General features: G+C 34.9%; 1 pseudogene; it reads right to left on the bottom strand.

Annotated features, from left to right (window-relative positions):
• Nucleotides 1–1958: 1958 nt before the first annotated feature.
• Nucleotides 1959–25293, bottom strand: part of LOC123936884 — a 40480-nt pseudogene continuing 17145 nt past the window's right edge.

Here is a 25293-nt window from a genome sequence, read left to right as displayed (position 1 = left end):
ATAGATCAACACCTTGATATAATAGTGAAGCTTGCAAATTTCAGAGACAAATAGAAATTCCTGAAAGAGGCTCAGGACAAGAAGTCCCTAACCTATACAGGTAGAAACATAAGGCTGGCCGCAGACCTATCTACAGAGACCTGGTAGGCCAGAAAGGACTGGCATGATATATTCAGGGTGTTAAAGGAGAAAAATATGCAGCCAAGAGTACTCTATCCAGCAAAGCTTTCATTTGGAATAGAAGGGGAGATAATGAGCTTCCAGGCCAAACAGAAACTAAAACAGAAAAGAATTTGTAATCGCTAAACCAGCCCTGCAACAAATATTAAAGGGGATCCTTTAAGCAAAGAGAAAGCTCAAAAGTAACATAGATCAGAAAGGAATAGAGACAATATACAGAAACAGTGACTTTGCAGGTAATACAATTGTACTTCATATCTTTAATAGTTACTCTGAACATAAATGGGCTAAATGCTCTAATCAAAAGACAGAGGGTATCAGATTGGATTAAAAACAAAAAACAAAAAAACAAGACCCATTGATATGCTGTCTACAGGAGACTCATTTTAGACTCAAAGTCACCTCCAGTTTGAAAGTGAGGGGGTGGAAAAAAATTTATCATGCTAGTGAACCTCAAAAGAAAGCTGGGGTAGCAATCCTTATATAAGACAAATTAGATTCTAAACCAAAGACTATAATAAGAGATGGAAAGGGACACAATGTAATACTTAAAGGGTCTACCCAATAAGAATAAAGTTTATGTAATTGGCTGCTCCCAAGTTAGAAGCATAAATATTTACAATTGTTAGGTCTTCTTAATTTTTTTAAAAAAATATTTTATTTATCTGACAGAGAGAAATCACAACTAGGCAGAGAGGCAGGCAGAGAGAGAGGAGGAAGCAGGCTCCCTGTGGAGCAGAGATCCTGATGTGGGGCTCCATCCCAGGACCCTGGGATCATGACCTGAGGTCTTCTTAATTTTTAAGAATATAAGGATCACATATAAAAGTTGTCCATAGCACGTGGTGTAAAGCAACTCTAAATCTTTTGAAATATTGAAACCATAGAGAATGTACTCTCTGTCCACACTGCAATTTAGATTTGGATGCATTTTAATGAATGAATGAATGAATGAGTAAATTTAAGCCATTCAAGTCTGGAAGTAAGGGATACTTCTAAGTAACCTATGGGGAAGAAAAATCATAGTATGTATTTAAAATTATTTTGACTAATAATAAACATAAGTCAGAACTACAAGATGTAGAGAAAACTGACAGACAAATGCCTGTGTTAGAAATGAATAAAATTAAAATTAATTCATCTCAATAAATTAAAGAAAGCAATGATAGAAAGGGATAAGAGATTAAGAAATTAGAAGGAAATAATTGGGGCACCTGTGTGGCTCAGTCAGCTAAGCATCTACCTTTAGCTCATGTCAGTATCCTGGGGTCTGGGGATCAAGCCCCATATCAGACTCCCAAGTCTGCTTTTCCCTCTTCCCCTCCTACTGCTCTTGCTCCCTCTCAAATAAATAAATAAAATCTTAGAAAAAAAGAAATTAGAAGGAAATAATAAAAATAATAAAATTAATGCAACAGAGAAAAGTAACATAACTGAGAAGAGCAAGAAAGACTAAAGTTGGCACATTATGAAAACAAAATAAAAATGTATGGTGATAGTGACAAAAGGGAGTGAAGTTATAAATATCCTATATCAAGAATGAAAAAGGGCTATAATGTTAAAAAGAAAATAAAAGAATTATGAAAACATTGGCCTAAACATTTGACAATTAAGGACAAATGAAGCAATACCTCGAAAAAATATAAATTAACAAAACCAAATCAACAGAAAACCTGAACAACCATTTACACATTTAAAAAATGTATTACTAGTGAAAATATAGCCCAATAGAAAAGATTAGGTCAGCTTTTTTTTTTTTTTAAGAAAAATTAATAGCTTTATTTTTCCTCAATATACATTTAGAAAATAGGTCTAAGGAAAGGTTTCATGAAATAGACCAGAGGACTATATACAAAGTGAAGAGTTCCAAATCAGCGACACCAAGGGCACAGACGGAGCACTCCTCCCCGAGGGCCACGGCAGCCTAGGACCGTCCCATCAGAGGGGAGGCAAGCTCTTGGACGGCTTTTGAGTTCAGCTGAGGAATTGTGCTGATCTTCAGGAGTTTGCCGCTTGCATATTTATTCTTGATGGCAATGAATTTTGTTAGGTTTTCATTAACTTTCACTACATTTTTGGCCATGTGCTGCATGACTTCCAACACTTCGTTCTCTGTGTATCCAGTATAATACTGCTGCTTTAAGTTCCATTTTCCTTGGCCCAGAACCTTCTGGGACAGGCAGGACGCAGCCGCTGCCACCTTGGAAGGATGATAATGCACCATGTCGTAGTCAATGAGAGTCAGCTCCATCAAGTATTTGGCTAAAGTGTGCTGTTCCACATCGACCTCCCCGGCTTTTGATGCCCGCCTTAAGAAATGTAGCGGCAAAGGTCAACCCAACTCAAATTTCAGTTCTTTCAAAATCTGTGTTTCCATCTTTCGGATTTGAGAACTGGTATAAGCGTTGTCTGTGATGTAAACGAAGTCTTCAATATTTGGAGAAAACATCTCCTCGTATTTGGAAGCCAAGAGCAGAGCTGTAATCCCAACCAGCTGAAGCTTCTTACGAGAAACCGGCTGAACCTGTAAATATCGGTCCATGATGGCAACGCACATGTACAGAGTCTCCTGCAGCAGCCTAAACTTGGAGTGCACTTGCACCAGCCAGTCCACCAGGATGGCGCGCATGCGTCCATTTCTCTCTCTTCCATCTAGGAAGTGTGGATTTATGGATTGCAGAACCTCGAGCTGCCTTAGATACTGGTAGATATCCTTCACGTAGTCGCTGCAGAGCTGAGGGTTCTCCCAGTCCTCATGATCAATGTCCTCGATTTTGCAGAGCAGCGCATCAGAGAAAGCTTAGCCGAGGTTCTCTTCCTTCATGGAGATATCCTCCAGTGGGGGGGTAGGACCCTTTGGAGCCAACACTTCCATCTGTACTGGTTTCACAGAAGCAGTAGGTTTCAGTTGTTTGTTGACATTTGTTTTGGTGGGTTGAACAGGTATTTTCGTGTTCTGAGCTTTCTTAGATACTTGTGTAGCTCTGGTTGTAACTCTATTTCCAATTTCTTCTAAAACTGCCCGTCTGATTGTCACATGACTCTTAGCTTAAGTTAGTTAAGCTAACTTAACTGGTTAACTAGTTAACTAGTGAGACTTAACTAATGTCTCCATTAAGACATTATCTTAATAATGTCTTAACTGGTGAGACTTAGCCAATAAAGAAGACAAAATCCAAAACTAATCCAATTCCTCCAAACTAGCTTTTTGAATCTAGAGAAATCCTAATATTCAAACCTTATAAGAACTACAAAAATGAAAATTACAAATAATCTGACTCATAAATATGGTCATGAATATTTAAACACTAATACACTGAATTAGCAATATATAAGGTATATTCATGGAGGTTAGTTTAACATATTACACATCCCATTTATATATTATATATTATATTAACAAATTAAAGGAGAAATATAACACATTCAAAGGGCCTTTTAATGAGCAACTCAATAGATTCACAAAAAAGCCTTTAATGAATTTCAGAATCCATTAATTTCAATATTTATGTAAAATTTTAGTCAAGTAGGAATATAGGGGAATTTCCTCTGGTTGATAATTTATAGCTACATAATTCCTATAGTAAACAATTTATTTGTGCTGAAATGCTTAAATCTTTCCCTTTAGAAGCTGTAAAAGACCATAAATAAATAAATAACCCAACAACAACACTCTACTAACTGCACAAATATTCAAGATTGTTAATGAATAATCTGGTGTCTATTTCATAAAACAGGACACCAATATGACTAACAAACATATGAAATGTCATTCTGGTTCATAAATTATCAGACAGATGTAAATTAAAACCACAATTATGTTTCAAAACAAATCCACTGGTTGGGAAAATGAAAAGTGTGATAATGTGAAATATTGCCAAGAATGTGGAGCATTTTTACATTTTCATTTACTCCTGTTAATTGTACAATTATTTTATTTTATTTTTAAGGATTTTATTTATTTATTTGACAGGCAGAGATCACAAGTAGGCAGAGAGGCAGGCAGAGAGAGGAGGAAGCAGGCTCCATGCTAAGCATAGTACCTGATGCAGAGCTTGATCCCGGGACCCTGGGATCATGACCTGAGCCAAAGGCAGAGGCTTTAACCCACTGAGCCACTCAGGCGCCCCTGTACAACTATTTTAGAAAACATCAAGCATTATCTTGCACATTTGAAATATACATAACTAAGCAGTTCTTTTTTTTTTTTTTTAACTAAGCAGTTCTAACCCTAGATATATATTCAATATATATAAATGGTTATGTGTTCATGGATCACTGGTATGTGTGTAATAATGTACTTAGAAATACCTCCAGGGGCACGTGGGTGGCTCAGTGGGTTAAGCCGTTGCCTTCGGCTCAGGTCATGATCTCGGGGTCCTGGGATCGAGTGCCGCGTCGGGCTCTCTGCTCAGCAGGGAGCCTGCTTCTCTCTCTCTCTCTCTCTGCCTGCCTCTCTATCTACTTGTGATCTCTCTCTGTCAAATAAATAAATAAAATCTTTAAAAAAAAAGAAATACCTCCAGATCCACATAATAGAATGGATATATTCATCCTAGGGATTGCTACACTGCAATGAAACAAAACAAAACAAAGTGGAACTACACACAACAGTAAAGGTGAATTTTACCTACATAATGTTGGATTAATTATAAAAAACATAAAAGAAAACATGCAGTTTGATTCCATGTATACAAATTTAAAGCAGACAAAACTAAACAATAATGTTAAAGATTCCTACATGGGAATTAAAAAAAAGGAAGGAATAAACTTGTTTCAGAAGAGGCTTTGGAATTAGGAGGGGCTGAAGTGGCCTCCTGGGATACTGATGAATGGTGATTTTTGACCTGTCTAGTAGTGAAAGACCTACATATGTATATGCCATTTTCATACACATTTGTGAATATATATCATGCAATAAAATGTCAAAAAAATCTTTAAAATTTTTATAAAGATAAGGAAAAACACAAGTTTTTACATAAGAAACAATTTTATACAGTTCTTACTATAAATTATGTTTCAATTGGTTCTTACTATAAATTATGTTTCAATTGGTTTATAAAAATTATTTCTAAGCTGCCTTATTTCACACATTTCACACAAATTGGACACTTAAACTAACTACGTATAAAAAGAAAAGAGTTATATTGGGAAGAATGAAGAATGTATGAAAAAAGTTGTAAATAAATGCGCTATCACTCATGGGAAAGCAGAATTTTTTTTCTCTTTCTGTTCCTGGTAAAGGTTTTGACACACTCACATCCCCCAGGATGTATTTGTGTGTATGTGTGTGTGCACTTGAATAAATGTTACAGAAAGAAATTAAGAATGGGGAAAATGAATTATGCTTCAAAATAATATATGAAAAATCAGATCAGATGTGTGCTAACTGTCCATCCACTAGGGATACAATTCATGATAAAGGGCTGCAAACCCTCAGCCACATACATGCACACACGCCCCCCTCTTCTACAGAAGTATCTTGGTAGTTCCATCCATCTCAAGTCTTGCATATTAGAACTTATCTCTGTCTCATTGTCATTTCTTTCTTAAACATCTTAGCAGTATGGTGAGATGGCAAGAGCAAGAGGCATAGTTTAAAATCTTTATTGACTCAGCTACTCTATTTTAAAAAGAGGGAGAGAGAAGATTGTAACATAATTGACCTCTAGTGTGCTCAGGACTGATCTAAGGGCCTTTTGTGTATTAGCTCACTTAATCGTCTCAGCAACTCTATGACTTATATTATGATGCTCAGTTTATAGATGTAGAAGTAAAAGCGCAAACTGGTTAGGTATATTGGCCAAAGTTATACAGCTAGCAAATGGTAAAACTCGAAATCAAACACAGGCAGTCCAGCTTCAAACAATACATTCTCTCTTTTTTTTTTTAAGATTTTATTTATTTATTTTACAGACAGAGATCACAGTAGGCAGAGAAGCAGGCAGAGAGAGAGGAGGAAGCAGGCTCCTGGCTGAGCAGAGAGCCTGATGCAGGGCTTGATCCCAGAACCCTGAAGACACAGGCTTTAACCCACTGAACCACCCTGGCACCCCAAGAAAATACATTCTCTTAACTGCATTTCTTCTCAATCATTAAAATAATCAGATTGTTTTTTCTAACTTTGTCATACTTACCAAAATAATGCCATTTGTAATGCATGTTTAAAACAAAATGAATTTAATGGTGAACCTAACCATGGTTATTATGGATTTTTTTCCCCTGTTTTTCTCCTTTTCTCTTTTTCCACAGAAATAAAAACATAACATTCAGTAGAAAAATTGTAACTTATTTCTGTGATCCTTCTTAAATACTGCTTTACTTGCTTTTTAATGATGGTGACATATTTTGGTTTGGCTTTGGTTAAGCTGACAATATATAGTAATATAATTTAGCCTGTCATCTTCTAATAATCAGGCTTGTATAACCAAGATTTGACCAGATTTTGCTGGTCAAATATAATTTTTTAATAATCCTATGTTAGTCATTAACACTATAAACTAAATATTTCTAAATATTTCTAATTCTATCCCCTGGCACTTGGTAAATGACAATCCTTTTGATCTTAAAGTGAGGTGTAGCCATATGACTTGCTTTTTCCAGTGTGTGTTACACAGTGGCAGAGCTTTATGAGTGAATATAATTCACTACCTTCTCTTTCTTTCTACCACAGTTAACAGTTTTAGTGGGCAAGTGTTCTGTTAGCATGGGCCCCTGATTGAGGACAACAGACAACAGGATGCTATTCAACACTGATGGAAAAGAAATAAACTTTTGTTGAGATTTTTGGATTGTTTATTATCACAACATACCTTAGATTATCCTGAGAGATATTCACTCTATTGGTAAAGCAGACACATACATTCTCAAAAAAAAAAAAATATTTGCTTTTACAAAGGTACTTTCTCAGTGACACACTGCCTCAGAATGAATATATTGTGTTGTTTTAAAAACTTCCTATATGCTAACAAAATAAGTATTTTAGGATTTATGTAATATGGTTTGTGATATAAAATCATACATATAAAATTAGTATTTGTTTATAAGCAGGGAGCAAATTATTCCTATAAATTGTTATGAGGATTTTGTGACAATATAGAATCCCCATTTTCTATGACTTCTTTATTTTATATTGTAATGCAATACTGATAGCATATTGACTTGTTATATAGAAATATGCAGTTTAGGGGCACCTGGGTGGCTTAGTGGGTTAAAGCCTCTGCCTTTGGCTCAGGGTCATGATTCCAGGATCCTGGGATCCAGCCCTGCATTGGGATCTCTGCTCCACAGGGAGCCTGCTTCCCCTCTCTTTCTCTCTGCCTGCCTCTCTGCCTACTTGTGATCTCTGTCTGTCAAATAAATAGATAAAATCTTTAAAAAAAAAGAAATATGTAATTTAGAAATGTCCATTATCTCTCTCCATTTTTTTCTTACTTTTTTCTTCTTTAATAAAGATAACTTTTCCCGAAATGTCTCTGTTTCATGTCATTTTCTGTCCCATTTAAGAGATTCCTGATAAAAATTTATGCTTAAGGAAGATTTTTATATATTTCCCAGATGCAGTATTATGTTAATTGTTTTCATAATAAGAACACTTTCTTACCACCTTGTTACTTGTTAAAGAAGTAAAGCTCAGAGAAATCATTGACTCAGAAGATAGTAGTCCATAGATGACAAAATTCAAAGTAGTTCAACTTGTCCATGCCTGAACAAATAAAAAAATGGAGCTTTCATTTAGTAAAAAAAATGTATTGGATCATTCTTTAAAACTTTGCGTAACCATTGAATTATAAATGTTTCTTTTTTATTCTAGCAGAAAACTTGACTCTAATGTAAGTTCACTGAAGGGCAATTCAAATTTGCATATTCAAATGCATTGCAGCAATTCCTACTTCACTATAAGTAAAAAATCACTATATCTCTATTTTCTCCTAGTGGCTCTTTCAGTATATGGATAATGTTAATGTGACAAAATTATATAATATGCAATATTGTTCTACTTACAACACATTAAAATCTTCTATATTAATCATTTGTCAGCTAAGATATCAAATTACTCAGTGGTCACTGTTTCAAAACCTTTCATAAAAAAAAATAGATGTTTTTACATACAAGCAGAAAAGAAATGGTCCTATAGCTCAGCATGATAGCTATCATGTAGTCTCTTAGTGTTACTTGTGGAATATTATACAAAGAATGGATGGCAATTTATTTATACACATCTTCAGTTTTCCATCCATATTTTATTTCTAACCATGCTTGTAATTGACATTGTGACTGTGTCTGAATTTGATACTTTCTAATGGCTGTAATGGAATCAAATTCATTCTTGCAAAAGCACTGAGGTCTATTAAGTACTGAAAGCACTAACGAAAAGAATGAAATTGGGGATGAAAAAAAAGACCTAGAATATCTGCTAAGAGAATTATACACTATCAGATGACTTCAAAAGTTAAAAAGCTTCCCAAAAGCAACCACATAGGGAAAAAATACTGAGGTGCTTTAGCACAGATTTATAGTAATAATTGTCATACCTACGGTTGAATATGAAGCTGTAAGAAATTTTGCTTCAGTACAGAGAAGAATAACAAATATTAAAACTGTATCTACCAGGCATTTTACATAGATAATTACTTTTCATTGATTCATCAGAGTAATTTTGACTAAATAGAGTAGTTATATAATTTATCTTAAAAAAGTGATAAATTTTGCTAAATCAATTATCTTCTCAGTTTTAAGTGCTATAGTCAAGGGACTGCAATTTGACAATGACTTTGATGAGTTTGCTCACAAATCTCTAATATTTGACATTGTAATTCAACCAAGTCTTTCTAATCTGAATTTTCATGTAAGAGGTATATGAGATGGGCAGCAACACTATCCTAGTAAAACACAGGACAAAGAAAAATAGATTTATTTGAACACATATGTTTGTATCTCCTCATCCATGTGTTTATTTCCTTTCATGCTCTACTATTAGGTCTCTAAATAGCTTAACACCAGTATCTCAGATTATTTCCATATCAATTTTCTGAAAACACCAAAATTTTCAGAAAGAAAAGACATAGAAATAGCATTTATTTCTTTAAGTACTAATTAATTCAATTTGGTACTCAGTGATATAAAGTAGAATACACATTATTTGTATGTATTTATAAATATATGCATGAATGTTATAAATATTATAAGACTATCACTGAAACTCAACAGTAAGGTCCAAAAAAGATAAGAAACACTTATTAATAAGTAGCAATTATGCTGCTGAAATACTGAAATTCACATCCTGTATTTATTGCTTTTCTCTCCTCCTACTAAATTTTGCCAATTAGATACAGAAGGTCATAGGAAGACTCAAAGCACATTTATAGGGGTAATTGTACTGAGAGTAATCCAATTATGTTTAAATGCTTCCGTGAGGTTATCATTCTTATGGAAACCTCTGTTATACCAGCTTCATTTAGGAGACAGAGCAGATGCTACTTTCCATTTGTCTATTTACCTTCATCCTACTAAATCCGGAATGTGGTCCAGTCAGGATATTAGTCAGGACAGAATGTCTTGATACCGATCTCATTAAGTTAAACTCCTTGGCTATGTATAGATGCCCAGGGTTAATGTATAAGGTATTGGAAAATGATGAGCTATTTCAAATATTTTCTACATCATTAACATGAGTAATCTATATATAACTCTAGGGCTCCAAATATTCTTTCTTTTTTTAAAAAAATATTTTACTTATTTATTTGAAAGAGAAAGAGAGAATGTGAAAGAGCATGACAAGGAAAAATCAGAGGGAGAAGCAGACTCCCCATGGAGCTGGAAGCAAAATGTGGGACTTGATCCTGGGACTCTGGAATCATGACCTGAGCTGAAGGTAGTTGCTTAACCAACTGAGCCACCCAGGCACCCCAAATATTCTTTCATGTGAATAAAATTAAGCATATAGTTAAGACTTATTAAGTTTATGGCAGACAGTTATTCTAATCTAGACTTCCTTCATTCTTTTTTCTGAGTGCCATGTGTTCTAAGTTATCAAAAAGAGTCATAAGAATGTGTTAGTGGCAGTCCAAGATGATAGTGTAGAAAGATCCTGAACTCACTTCCTGACATGGGGATCCAAGACTCCATCTACATTTGGAGGAGTTCCCTCTGTAGAAGAACTGAAAACTAACTGAACAGCTCTTCTAGAACAAAACATAAAAGGGCCACATCAAGATTGTAGGAGAAGCAGAAATGTGGTCTCACCAAAACCCATCACCAATATGATGACCCACAATAGGGAGGGATTTCCCAAGTCTGCAACTTCTCCCTCAAAAATGAGGGGTGTGGTCCCACATTAGATCCCACTACTCTTGGGACCTGGACCAGAAAAACAAGCCCCCAAAACATCTGGCTTTGAAAACCAATGGACTAATGTCCAAGAGACCAAACGGCTGTAGGGAACAGAGATATACCTTTTAAAGGGCTTACATTCAGACTCATTTGCCTAGGGCTTGGTGCAAAGACAACAGTTTGCCTAGACTATATAATAAGTAGATGAATTTGCTAATCTGAGAGCACCTGCAGAAGGGGCAGGGAGCAGTTGGAAGTATCTCCAGGGATGGAGGGACTGGCAGTTGCCATTTTTGCTCTCTCCTCTACCTGGCTAGCGCAGGCATTCATGTGCAGACACAGCACCCTTCTGCTGCCTTGTTAAAGCATGAGGTCACAAGAGATCACTGCATTTTCTTGTTGTCTTGCTAAAGCTGGGGGAAATGTATAGCCACAGCATTCTCCCACAGCCATACTAAAGCCAGTGGATGGGATGCACAATCATAGCATTCTCCTGCTTCCCTGCTAAAGCTGATGAGGTACTCAGGCACCACACTCTCTCATTGCCTTGTTAGTACTGGTGGACACAAACAGTCAAAGCAATTTCTTGCTGCCTTTTTAAAGCCAAAAAGTATGCCCTGTCCCCAGTATTCTTCCACTGTCTACCTAAAACTGGTAGATGCTTGCAGTCTACAGAGGGATGCTCCCTGAACACCTAACCACAGTGTCTGGGGTCTTGCACATTTGGAAGCCAGGGCACTATAAAAATCATGAGGATAGTTCTCAGCAGGCTACTACCCCCAGTGCATTGCATAGACAGGAAATGTAGATGGGGAACACCATCACTGTGTTCTCCTCTGCCCATATTACAGCTCATGTGTGCCTTCCAGAAAAGAGCTTATACATTTGCCTGAAGTCCAAATTTTTGCAACTGTTTCCCAGGGAACACCTCCAGATCTCCTAATTTGGAGGCCAGCAGGGTTTATGATTGTATTCCCACAGGATTATATAAAATCTCAATAACTTAAAAGCTGGTGCCTGAGGATCTGGCTTCCAAACAGCCTGAAGCTAACTGCTGACTGAGATTCCTCCCTTTCAAACATTGACATATCTTGGCAGATCCTCAAAAACTGGGACCTATCAAGAATAAATCAGGCTGCTTAGACAACTATAAAAGTTAAAACGACAACCAAGAGCAAAGGCAAATTTGATGATAAGGTTCATCTCCTGCATGAGTTCACTCCTTCAAGACTGGATGAGGCACTTATTCTGCCTAATACACAAAAACAAACACAGATAGTGAAGCAAAATGAAAAAGAAAACGAATGAATATGTTCCAAACAAACAAAAAAATTAAACCTCATATAAAGAATTAATGAAACAGAGTTAAGTAATAAAGATGCTCACCAAACCAAAGAGAAGAATGGATTAACTCAATAAGAACGTCAATGAAGAGGTGCAGAACATAAAGTAGTACCAAACAGAGGTCACAGTGCTGAAGAATGCAATAACTGAACTGAAAAATTCACTAGAGAGGTTCAATAGCAACCAAGAATGGCCAGCAATCCCTGTACTGACAGATGAAAAGATTACTCCAAACTTTGCTGTGAAAGAGAGGAGAAGGCATGGAGGTCAATGCTCAGAGATGAGGGCACTTTGTTTTTCTTTGGTCCAACTTTTACTGATCCTTCAGGAAAACCACAAACCCTTAACAGTGTTTCTCAATCATGGGATGTATGACATGGGGTTTTACTGAAACTGGGAGGATCTGTTTACGGGAAAGATATAATAAGCTAATCTGTGTTTTCTGTGAGTCCTGCTAAACATAGCCTAAGGGACAGTGTATACATCTCTTAGATCACAAGGCAGCTGTTTGGGCTAAGAAAGCTTCAGGCAAGTTGACTCCATGTAGCATCCCAAAGGCAGAGTGGTTATGAAGGCCTCCACATTTCAAAAAGAAGGGCCTGTGCCCTTCTCCAAAACCTTTCCTGGACCTCCAGGGGCTCTGTGTTACATTTTGGCAAGCCAAGTATTAGGGATGATTTCATGTTCCATCTTAACCCCAACAAATAAAAAACTAAATAAAGAAGAAAGTGAATCAGTAATCTAGAAAACAGGGTATTGGAACTCACCCAGAGCAGCAAAAATTTTTAAAAGTTTACAAAAAGGAGATTTAAAAAGTAAAGAGAGCTTTAAGGGGCTTGTGGGATAACATCAAGCAGAATAATATTTGCATTTTAGGGATCCCAGCAGGAAAAGAGAGAAAAAAAAATAGTGTATTTAAAAAATGGTTAAAAATTTCCCTACCTTGGGGCAGGAAACATACATCCAGGTATAGGAAGCACAGAGAGTTCCAAATAAGATGAACCCAAAGAGATCCTCACCAAGACACATTATAATTAAAAAAAAAAAAATTAAATCTTAAAGATAAACAGAATTTTTAAAGTAATAAGAGCAAGACAACTTGTGGTGTACAAAGGAACCCCCATAATCTCGGTAAAATTTTCAGCAGAAACTTTGCAGGTCAGGAGAGAGGGGGTATGATATATTCAAAGTCTTGAGAGGAAAAAACTTCCAACCAAAAATACTCTATTCATCAAGATTATCATTCAGGGGGTGCCTGGGTGGCTCAGTGGATTAAACCTCTGTCTTTGGCTCAGGTCATGGTCTCAGGGTCATAGGATCGAGTCCCACATCAGGCTCTCTGCTCGGCGGGAAGCCTGCTTCCCCTCTCTCTCTGCCTACTTGTGATCTCTCTCTCTCTCTCTGTCAAATAAATAAATAAAATTTTTAAAAATCTTAAAAAATATATTATCATTCAGAATTGAAGAGGAGGCAGAGATAAGCAAAAGCTAGAGAAGTTTATCACCATTAAACTAGCTTCACAAGAGATGTTAGAGGTACTTTATGCTGAAAAGAAAAGACACTAATTAGTAATAAAAAAATATGAAAGTAAAAATCTCACTGATAAAGGTAAATACATAGTAAAGGTATAGGATTAATCCCTCACAAAGCTAGTATGAAGGTTAAAATACAAAAGTCATAAAGTTAACCGTAACTACAGTAATTATTTAAGGTATAAAAATAAAAAGTTGCAAAATATGACAACAATATAAAATATGGGGTGACAGGGAATAAAAATAAGTAGTTTTACAATACATTCAAACTTAAGTTGCTATCAACTTAAAGTAGATTGCTTTATGTATGTATAGTCTCTTACATGTGAACCTCATGATCATTAAAAATCAAAAACATTGTAGATAGACAAAAATATAAAGGTATATAACATAACAGTAAAGAAAGTCTCAAATTATAAGAGATCAAAAAAAGAAAAAAACATAAATGGACTACAAAAAGAGCCAGAAAAATATTTTTTAAAAGGCAAGAAATACATACATATTAATAATTACTTCAAATGTAAATGAACTAAATTCTCCAATCAAAAGACATAGAGTGCCTAAATGTATTAAAAAGAAAAGATTTATCTTTATGCTGCTTACAAAACACTCACTTCAGATGTAAGTGCACAGACTGAAAGTAAAGAGACAGAAAAAGACATTCCATGCAAATGCGAATGAAAAGAAATGTGGTATAGCTATACCTATACCAGACAAAATAGACTTAAAAAAAAAAAGATTATGATAAAAGACAAATAAGAGTATTACATAATGGTAAAAGGGTCAATCCAACAGAGGATCTAATATTTACAAATATTTATGAACATAACATAGGAGCACCTCAATATACAAAGCAAATAGTAACAAACATGAATAATATGAAAGCAATGCAATAATAGTAGAGGATGTTAACACCCCACTTGTATCAATGAATAGATCATCCAGACCAAAAATTTAATAAAGATACATTGGCCTTAAATGACACATTAGACCAAAAGGATTTAATAGATATGTACAGAATATTCCACCCAAAAGCAGCAGAATTCACATAATTTTCCAAGTGCACATGGGACATTCTCTAGGATAGATCACATTTTAGGCCACAAAATGAAGTCTCAAATACTTCAAGAAGATTGAAATCCAGTCAAGCATCTTTTCTGATCACAATGGTATGAAAGAAATTACAAGAAGAAAGCTGGAAAAATCACAAATACATGGAGATTAAACAAAATACTACTGAACAACCAATGGATCAATGAAAAAAATTAAAAAATGCCTTATTAAAATAAAAATACAATATAATAATATCTCTTGAATGCAGCAAAAGCAGTTCTAAAAGGGAGTTCTAAAAAGCAGTTCTAAAATGGAGAGATAGACTTACCTCAAGAAACAAGAAAGATCTCAAATAAACAATCTAACTTTACATCAAAAGTAACTCAAAAAAGAAGAAATGAAGCCCAATGTTATTAGAAGGAAAGAAATTAAGAAGATCAGAGAAGAAATAAATGAACTAGAGACTTAAGGGACAGTAGAAAAAAATCAATGAAACTAAGAACTTGTTCTTTGAAAAATAAACAAAAATTACACCTTTAGCTAGACTCACCAAGAAAAAGGAAAAGAGCTCAAATAAGTAAACTCAGAAATGAAACAGGAAAAGTTACAGCTGATACTACAGAAATACAAAAGATCATTAAAACCACTATGTAAAATTGTACACCAACAACTTGGGCAAGCTAGAATAAAGAACAAATTCCTAGAAAATACAATCTTCCAGGAATTAATTATGAATAAATAGAAAGTCTGAGAAGACCAGTTACTAGTAATGAAATTAAGTGAGTAATCAAATAACTCCCAACAAAAAGAATTTCCAGGACAATATAGTTTTACTGATGAATTTTACCAAGTAATCAATACCTATCCTTCTCAGACTTTTCCAAAACATTAAAGGGGAAGGAATGCCTCCACACTCATTATGCAAGGTTAGAATTACCTTGAAAGCAAGGCCAGAAGAAGACAGTATGACCACAACACAAAATTATATGCCAAGATCCCTGATAAATATAGATGCAAAAAATCCTCAACAAAAGATTAACAAACCTGGGATGCCTGGGTGGCTCAGTTGTTTAAGCACCTGACTTTGGCTTAGGTCATGATCCCAGGTTCTGGGATCAAGTCCCCCATCATTCTCCTTGCTCAGCAGGGAGCCTGCTTCTCCCTCTGTCTGCCATTCCCCCACTTATGTTCTCTCTCTCTCTCTGACAAATAAGTAAATAAAATCTTTAAAAAAAAAGATTTTATTTATTTATTTATTTGACAGACAGAGATTACAAGTAGGCAGAGAGGCAAGCAGAGAGAGAGAGGAGGAAGCAGGCTGCCTGCTGAGCAGAGAGTCCGATGCAGGGCTTGATCCCAGGACCCTGAGATTACAACCTGAGCGGAAAGCAGAGGCTTTAACCCACTGAGCTACCCAGGCACCCCTAAATAAATAAAATCTTAAAAAAAAAAGATTAGCAAATTAAATTCAATAATATATTAAAAGGATCATACAGCATGACCAAATGAGATTTATTCCAGAGTTGCAAGGATAGTTCAATATATGCAAATCAATCATAACGATAAAGCACATTAATAAAATGAAATATAATAATCATGTAATCATCTTAATAGATGCATGAAAGTATTTGATGAAATTCAACATTCTTTTATGATTAAAACTCTCAAAAAGGCAGATGTAGAGGGAACACTCCTCAATATAATAAAATCCACAGTGAACTTTACACTTGGACTTAACATTAAGCACATGAAAAGGTGCTCAGCATCATAATCATCAGGGAAATGCAAATCAAAACTGCAATGAGATATCACCTTCTCAGAATTGCTATTCAAAAAGACAAGAAATAACAAGTGTTGAAATAACAAGTGTTGGTGAGAATGTGGAGAAAAGGTTACCCTGGTGTACTATTAATGGGAGTGTGAACTGGTACTATGTGGAAAACATTATGGATGTTCTTAAAAACAAAACAAAACAAAAAAAGAACTACCATATGCCAGCGATTCCACTACTAGGCATTTATCAAATAAAACAGAATGCACTAATTCAAGGAGACATATGTACCCTTATGTCCATTATAACATTATTCATATTAACCAAGATATGGAAACAACCTAAGTGTCCATCAGTGGATGAATGGATAAGAGAATTTAGTATATGTGTGTGTGTGTATATATATGTATATCTGTATATATATATATATATATATATACATACACATATGAGAATTTAGTGTACACACACATGTATACTAAGTGTTACACATATGAGAATTTAGTATACACACACGTATACTAAGTGTGTATATACACACACATACACATGTATACTAAATTCTCTTATCCATATATATATATATATATATACATATACATATATACACCTTATCCATAAAAAAGAGGAAGTCTTGGCCATTTGCAACAACATGGATGAACTTTGAGGGTGCTATGTTAAACAAGTGAAACAAGTGATATAAAGACAGATACTATGTGATTTTACTTATACATGGAATCTTTGCACAAAACAAAATTCATAAATTCAGAGATTAGATTGATGGTTGCCAGAGGGGAAGGGAGTTTGGGGTTAGGAGAAATGTGTTATGGGGTCAAGAGATGAAAACATCTAGGAAAAAAGTAAGTCAGAGATATAATCTACTACATGAGAACCATAATCAAAAATACTTTCTAGCATATTTGAAAGTTGCTGAAAGTGAATCTTAGAAGTCATCATAAGAAAAAAATGTAACTTTGTATGGTCACAGATGACAACTAGATTTATTATGGTGTTTATTTCACAGTGCATACAGATATTGAATTATTGTGTGATACATCTGCAACTGATAAAATGTTATATGTCAATTTTACCTCAGTTAAAAAGAAACATGGAGATGCATCAATTCTAACAATTAATATGATCTGCCTTTTTACTTTTTGCCAGTTGAATGAATATAAATGTCATTGTACCTTTAATCTGCATTTCCTTGATCACAACTGATATTAAATAATTCTTCATAAGTTGTTTTTCTCTATGTGTTTCCTTTCATAAGAAATGTCTATTCATGTCTGTTGCCCATGTTTTCCTATTGAATTCTGATTTTTATTAATAATAGGAGTTATTTTTGTATACTTGATACTAATCTCTCCACTGTATGCTCTTTGAACATCTACAGTTTGTAACTTCTCTTTTTACTTTCTTATGGCATGTTTGAAAGAATTAATTTTCTCAATGTTAATAGTCTATAGTCAATATTATCAATATTTTCTTTTATGATCAATGTTATTTTTTGTATAGTGTTTTGGAATTAGAATTTTTCCTTAATTCAGTATCTTGTGAATGTCTCAATTTTTTTCTGCTCAAAGTTTAAGTTTTGTTGTTGACATTAATGTGCCCAAAGTTTATTCTGGTTCATGACATGAGTTAGGCATCCAATTTTATCTGTTTTCCACATGGATTACCATTTTATTTTCAGCTCCGTTTATTGAAGAACCCTTCTTTCTCCTCATTGATCTGCAAAGCTCCTCTGTCATATGTTGAATGTTTCAAACATGTGTGAGTCTACCTCTAGGGTTTCCATTCTGATCCACTGACCCTCTATTCCAATACTATAGTCTTAATTGCCCTAGTTTTATAAGACCTCTACACTTTTATTCTTCAGAAGCAACATGTAATTCATTTAATCTTTTTAATTCCATAGCAATTCTAGTATTTTCTTCAAGTAGTTATTCCTAATTTTACATTTTAGACTGAAGTTTAAATGCCACAGCATCTGTGAAATTTGGCTTGATACCTTTGATACAATTTTCTCCATTCAGAGCATCCCTCTTTTTCATCCCAATATCCATTATATTGATTAAACTTTCTATGTATTTCTACATTACATTTTTACGCACATACACACACAGAGAGACAGAGAGAGACAGAGACAGATGTTTGCTTTATTATTGACTATAAGCTCCATGATAGTTAGGGACCTCTGCTCCCTTATCTCTTCAGATCTTAGCACATAGAGGCACCTAATTAAAACAAAAACAAAAACAAAACAAACAAAAACAGTCACATTCTTTGGCACTACACCCAGAATAACTGTTCCTCCTCATTCCCTGCTATAGATTTGACTCACCGTGGACCACAAAGCCTGACTAAGCATCATTCAGACCTTTTATGCACCTTTACAAAATTTAGAAGATATTGGTAAAGGGTTACCATGAGCTAATATTCCAACGATGGGTTTAGCACATTATCTCATTTAATTCTTAAGGCAATCCCATGAAGCAAAATTATTGCCTTGGTTCTCATCGTAAGTGACAACACTAAGATTTTATTAAAGAATTTACCAAAAGTCACACAACTAGTTCAAGGGGAGAAGGGATGAGAACCAGGTTGGTGAACCATGTCTGGGCTTCTAACTATGTTGTAGTCTTGTTATATCACCTGTGAACTCTGAGTTCTGGAGGCTTGGGATTTGTTTTTTCTTTGCGCATCACCTGGTTATGTTCTTTTTCTTTTCCTTTTCTTTTTTGAAATACAATCAACATATAACATTGTGTAACTTTAAGGTATACAGTGTATCGGTTTGATAGGCACTTATATAATTGATAAATTGATGAATAAATGAATTAACATTTCTGAAAAATTTTAAAAAGAAAGTAAATTGTATTTTCTAGAAAAATGATCTTAGTCTCGATTTCAAGTTTAAAAACAAATTTCTTTTTTACAATGATAAATATACAATTTAGATATTTACTGTTTTTTTTATTTCTTCTCAGATTCAGTCATAGAGAATTTTTTCTGTTTAAACATGACAAAAGGGGCTCAGTCCTTAAGCATCTCTGCCTTCAGCTCAGGTCAGAATCCTAGTGTCAAGCCCTGCTACAGGCTCCCTGTTCATCGGGGCTGACTGCTTCTCCCTCTCCAGCTATACCCTGCTTGTGTTCTCTCTCTCGCTGTCTCTCTCTGTCATAAATAAATAAAACTGTTAAAAAAAATGACAGAAGATAAGCATCCACAAAAATGTAGATGGCTGGAAATAGCATAACTTATTATGATTATGGTAATTTTTGTTTGAAGTTTTAGATTTCAAGTGATTTAAACCATTAAAGCTTGCACATATAACTTTCATTTTCTTTTTTTTTTAACTTTCATTTTGAAACAGTATATTGGATTCTATTTAATATAATTCACACAATGTAGATGAGTATAATACATAGATACATAATTTTATTACCCACAAATCTTATGGTGATACAATGTTGAAATATATACCAAACCCCATTTTCTCAAAATCAGAGTTCTTAACATTCCTTCTCTTTAACTTTGGATTAATGACTTAATATAGCTCTTAGATACACTGAATGAATGGCTTTCACAACTGTAGATAACCAAAAAATACCATGTTCTGGGGGTACCTGTCTGGCTCAGTAGGTACATTGTGTTACAATGACCCCATTGATCTTGGGGTCATGAATTTGACCCCCCATATCGGGGATAGAGTTTACTTTAAAAACAACAACAATAAAAATATTGTATCTACAACCTGTTGGCAACATGACTTCATTATCATGATTTAGTGGCTGACAATTACTATCAGATAGAATGACTTAGAATCAACTACTCTAAAACTGAAATCCATTTTTAGCACATGTTCTCCAATGTCTAATTGGCTTATATCCAACAACTCTATCCAGTGTGCTAACATGTTTAGTTACCTCAGGGTATATTTTGCAACTAATTTAGCTTTAATTCTTTGTTTGAAATCTAATTTTCATTTTAGATATCAACCATCCTTACTACTTTTATTTATTATAAATGAATAATATATAAAGCATATAGGCCCACTTTTATTTTTTTTTTTATTTTAACAACTGATTGTTTTCTTTGACAGAGAGAGAGAGAAAGAGAGAGTGAGCGCACGCAAGCGAGCAGGAACAGGGGCAGAGTGAGAGAATCTCCAATCAGACTCCTGCTGAGCATGGAGCCAAACCTGGGGCTCCATCCCAGGACCCCCAAGATTATGACCTGAGCCAAAAACAAGTCAGACACTTCCTTGACTGAGGCACTCAGGCACACCATAGGGCTTCCTTTGATCAGCAGAGTGACTGTCAGGTCTCTAGATTTCCACAGACTATGATATCATACTCTTCGCTCCTCAATTAAAAAAAAAAAAGAACCAATAAAACTGGTGGTTGCTATTAATAGGGTTACTCCTGGAGGATGTGTTGAATGATGTATCACCTTTGATATGGAAAATAGGTACTGTCTTATATTAGTACTATATTTCAGGGTCTCTGGATTTGGACTTCAATGCTTTGATATCTTAACTTCTTTGATTAGACTTTCCTGTGCATCATGAGCTCAGCTTGCATTAAGAATGCTGTAGGAATCATTATATAAAATTTGCCTTTATAATCATTATAGGGATTTTTAAGGGATATTGCTTACTATATCACACAGTGTTCCTTCAAGAGGCATCAAGGATTTTTTTCTAGTGTCTTAATTTCAAAAATCCAAACAATTATGTTAACGATTATGTTGAAATCTTAAGATTGTGTTTCTCCCTTTGCCTTAGTTTATGAGACTCTTAGAGCTCAACTTTCACCTATAGCTAACAACATAATAAGAGTTTCTGGTTTTTTATCTAGTTACTAAATTTAATTTAACTATATTCTATATTTCTCTACAGATCAACATATTTGTTATTTATCATAGAGTTCATTCTTATCAACAGTCTTTCCTTTTTAAACCTACAATTTGTCAACAAACTAAAAGTTTATTTATTCAGAGCAGTTTTATATTCACCACAAAATTGAAGAGAACATTCCAAGCTTTCCCATATACCCCTCTGTCCCCAAACATGTATAGAATCCCCTATTATCAACATCTTTCACCAGAGTGCACATTTCTTAGAACTGATGAATCTCCATTGATACATCATAATCAACATTCTATTATTCACACTGCAGTTCAGATTTGGTGTTGTATATTCTATGGATTTGGGCAAATGTATAATGACATGTATCCACCATTATATTATCATACAGAGTGCTTTTACTGCCTTAAAATTCATTGTGTTCTTCCTATTCACACCTTTTCCACCTTCCAATACTTGGCAACTACTGATCATTTACTGTCTCCATAGTTTTGCCTTTTCCAAAATGTTACATAATTGTTACAGCATTCCCTTTTTTTAATGTAGCCAATAAGATGCTAAGATCTAAATACTAATCTAAAATTAGCATTTAAAAATTTTTCAGTTATTTTGTTTGCTTATTAATACTATTCTAATCATTTTTCTTTCAGAGTGCTCCCTTTCATTTATTTTTTTATTTTAGTATGATTTTTGTCACCTGCCTTTAAAAAAACTTAGAAATTGAATAAATAAAACACTGTACCCATATAATATTAATCTAAGATTGCTCATTCATTCATTATTCATTGAACAAAAATATGGTGAAAACTCACCCTGTGCCAGACATAGTGCTGGGTATTGAACTATAAAAATGAATAGGATCCCATATAAATATAGTCAGCTCATATTTGATAAAGGAGAAAGGAAATACAATAGGCCAAAGATTATATTTTCAATAAATGGTCCTGGAACAAGGTGGCAGGCACATTAAAAAAAAAAAGAAAAAAGAAAAAAAGAATGAATTTAGGACTTACAGCCTTCACAAAAATTAACTCAAAATGGATCACAGATCTAAATTTAAAATGCAAAACTATAAAACTCCTAGAAGATAATATAATAGAAATCTAGAAAACCTAGATGACCTTGTGCATGGGGATGATTTTTTAGCTATGCCACCAAAGGCATGATCCATGAAAAATATAGTTGGTAAACTAGACTTCATTAAAATAAAAACTTCTGTTTTGTAAAAGACACTGTCAAAATATAAGACCATCCAGAAACTGGGAGAAAATATTTACAAAAAGAGGTGTCTAATAAAGGTCTGTTATCCAAAGAGCTGTTAAATTAAGCTCAACAATAAGAAAACAAATAGCTTGACATAGGAATGGGACAAAACCTCTCCAAAGAAAAGCTAGGCATGGCAAATAAACACATGAAAAGATGCCCTACAACATAAGTCATCAGGAAAATGCAAATTAAAATAACAATAAGATACTACTACACAGCTATTAGAATGACCAAAATCCTGAACAATTAACAACAGCCAGATGCTGGTGAGGTTGTGGAGCAGCAGTACTCTCATTCATTGGTCATGGGAATGCAAATGCATGTATTTACCCAAGAGAGATAAAAACTTAGATCTACACAAAAACCTGTACATGGATTTTATAGCAGCTTTATTTATAATTGCCAAAATTTGAAAGCAACCAAGATGTCCTTCTTTGGGTGAATAGCTTAATCTGTGGTACATTCAGATAATGGAATGTTTTTCAGCATTTAAAAGAAATGAACCAGCAAGCTATGAAATGAAGAGGAAATGTAAAAGCGTATTACTGATTGGGGGGAAAAAAAAGAAAAGAAAAAGAAAAACCAGTCTGAAATGCATAGTGTATGATTCTGATTCCCACTATATGACATTCTGGTTAAAAAAGAACTATAGAAGGCCTCTGGGTGACTCATTCGATTAAGCATCTACCTTTAGCTCAGGTCATGATCCCAGGGTCCTGGGATGGAGTCCCTCATCAGGCTGCCTACTAAGTGGGGAGTCTGCTTCTCTTTCTCTATGCCCCACCTTGTTCATGCTCTCTCTAGCTCGCTCTCTCTCTCAAATAATTAAATAAAATATTTTTAAAAAGACAACTACAGAGACAATAAAGTATCAGTGGTTTCCAAAGTCTTGGCGTGGAAGGAAGGAAGACGAATAAGCAGAGCACAAAGCATCATCACGGCAGGACAAATGCTCTGTAGGACACCATAATGGTTGTTATATGTCACGATGCGTTTGTCCAAACCCACAGAATGTACAACACCATTAGTAAATTATAATGTAAACCAGGGATTTTGATAATTATGATGTGTTAATGTAGTTTAAAAAAATGCAACATTCTGGGGCGCCTGGGTGGCTCAGTGGATTAAGCCGCTGCCTTCGGCTCAGGTCATGATCTCAGGGTCTTGGGATCGAGCCCCGCGTCGGGCTCTCTGTTCTGCAGGGAGCCTGCTTCCTCCTCTCTCTCTGCCTGCCTCTCTGCCTACTTGTGATCTCTCTCTCTGTCAAATAAATAAAATAAAAAATCTTTAAAAAAAATGCAACATTCTGGTGAATGATGTTTATAATGAGGGTGTCTATGCTTGTGTGGGGTTAGGTGTATATGGAAAATGCCTGTATCTTCCCCTTAATTTTGCATGGAACCTGACACTGCTCTAAAAACATAGCATTACTAAAAAGGAAGAAAAATTTAAAAAAAGAAGGGGAAGGGAAAAAGTGAGTAAGAAATATTCAAAGTCTCTAAGGAGTTCACAGTTCAATAGAGTGGACAGATAAGTGCATATGCATCACCAACACACAGTGAGGTAGATCACACCAGAGTCAAGCACTGAATGCCACTGAAGAGGGGACATGTAATCTGCTCTGTGTCTAATAGCTTGGGTCAAGAAAGAATTTTCTAGAGATGGCAATATTGCTGAGTTTCATGACTTCCATTTTATTTTTTTTAAGATTTTATTTATTTATTTGGCAGACAAAGATCACAAGTAGGCAGAGAGGCAGGCAGAGAGAAAGGAGGAAGCAGGCTCCCTGCTGAGCAGAGAGCCTGATGAGGGGCTCAATCCCGGGATGCTGAGATCATGACCTGAGCCGAAGGCAAAGGCTTTAACTCACCGAGCCACCCAGGCTCCCTCATGACTTTCATTTTAATAATTTTGAAAGTTTCTGTTATCTCTTTCAGGACATTTCCTTACACTAAAATTAATCATAACTCAACTCCCAGTATTTCTAATTGCATTCCACCCCAACTACCAGAGGTCTTGGTTATATAGAAAAGACAAATTAATCAAATCAGAATTAAAGGTCTAATGTATTCATTATGCCATTTTTTTTCCTCCAAATTTTTAAAACAATAGGAAGCATAAGTTGTACAGGGGTGCCTTACCTGCTCAGTTGGTAGTCCATGTGACTCTTGATCTTGGGGTCGTGAGTTCAAGACCCATACTGGGTGTGGAGAGTACTTAAAAATAAAATCTTTGGGGCACCTGGGTGGCTCAGTGGGTTAAGCCGCTGCCTTTCGTTCAGGTCATGATCTCGAGGTCCTGGGATTGAGTCCCGCATCGGGCTCTCTGCTCGGCAGGGAGCCTGCTTCCCTCTCTCTCTCTCTGCCTGCCTCTCTATCTGCTTGTGATCTCTCTCTGTCAAATAAATAAATAAAATCTTAAAAAAAATAAAATCTTTAAAAAAATAGAAATTGTATGAAGAATATGTAAATTATTTTCAACTTTTATTTAGTTATCCTGTATAGATGTGAGTGGCATTAATTATGGCCCATTCCATACTGATTTATTTATACTTTGGTACATATATTACTTTATATTATTTTTAGTGAGACATGTGTTCATAAGTCAGTCATTAGTTACCAGCTAACACATATTCTTAAAACCGAAATCCTTTGAGCAAAATTATGCTTGAGAAGCATTAGGTTACTCTTTTTCAGAATTGCTATTTAGGATTAAACTAATAAACAAACCTGAGTTTTATTGAAGCAAGTAGAATCCAAAAAAATGTCAGGCTGAGGAATTTTGATTCAACTTAATAGTCTGAAGGAAACATTTAGGAATAGCTTCTTTTAAATGCATACAAAGGTCATTTGTTTCATTACTTGAAAATTATAGTGTTGTTGCATTGTGTAGTTGCAGCCTAGAGGGAAAATTGTGAATAATTTATTGATACATATACAACT

This window comes from Meles meles, chromosome 2 (assembly GCF_922984935.1).
Source record: "Meles meles chromosome 2, mMelMel3.1 paternal haplotype, whole genome shotgun sequence".
NCBI lineage: Eukaryota > Metazoa > Chordata > Mammalia > Carnivora > Mustelidae > Meles > Meles meles.
The sequence above is the reverse complement of the archived record's forward strand: the minus strand, read 5'-3'. Positions and strand labels throughout refer to the sequence as shown.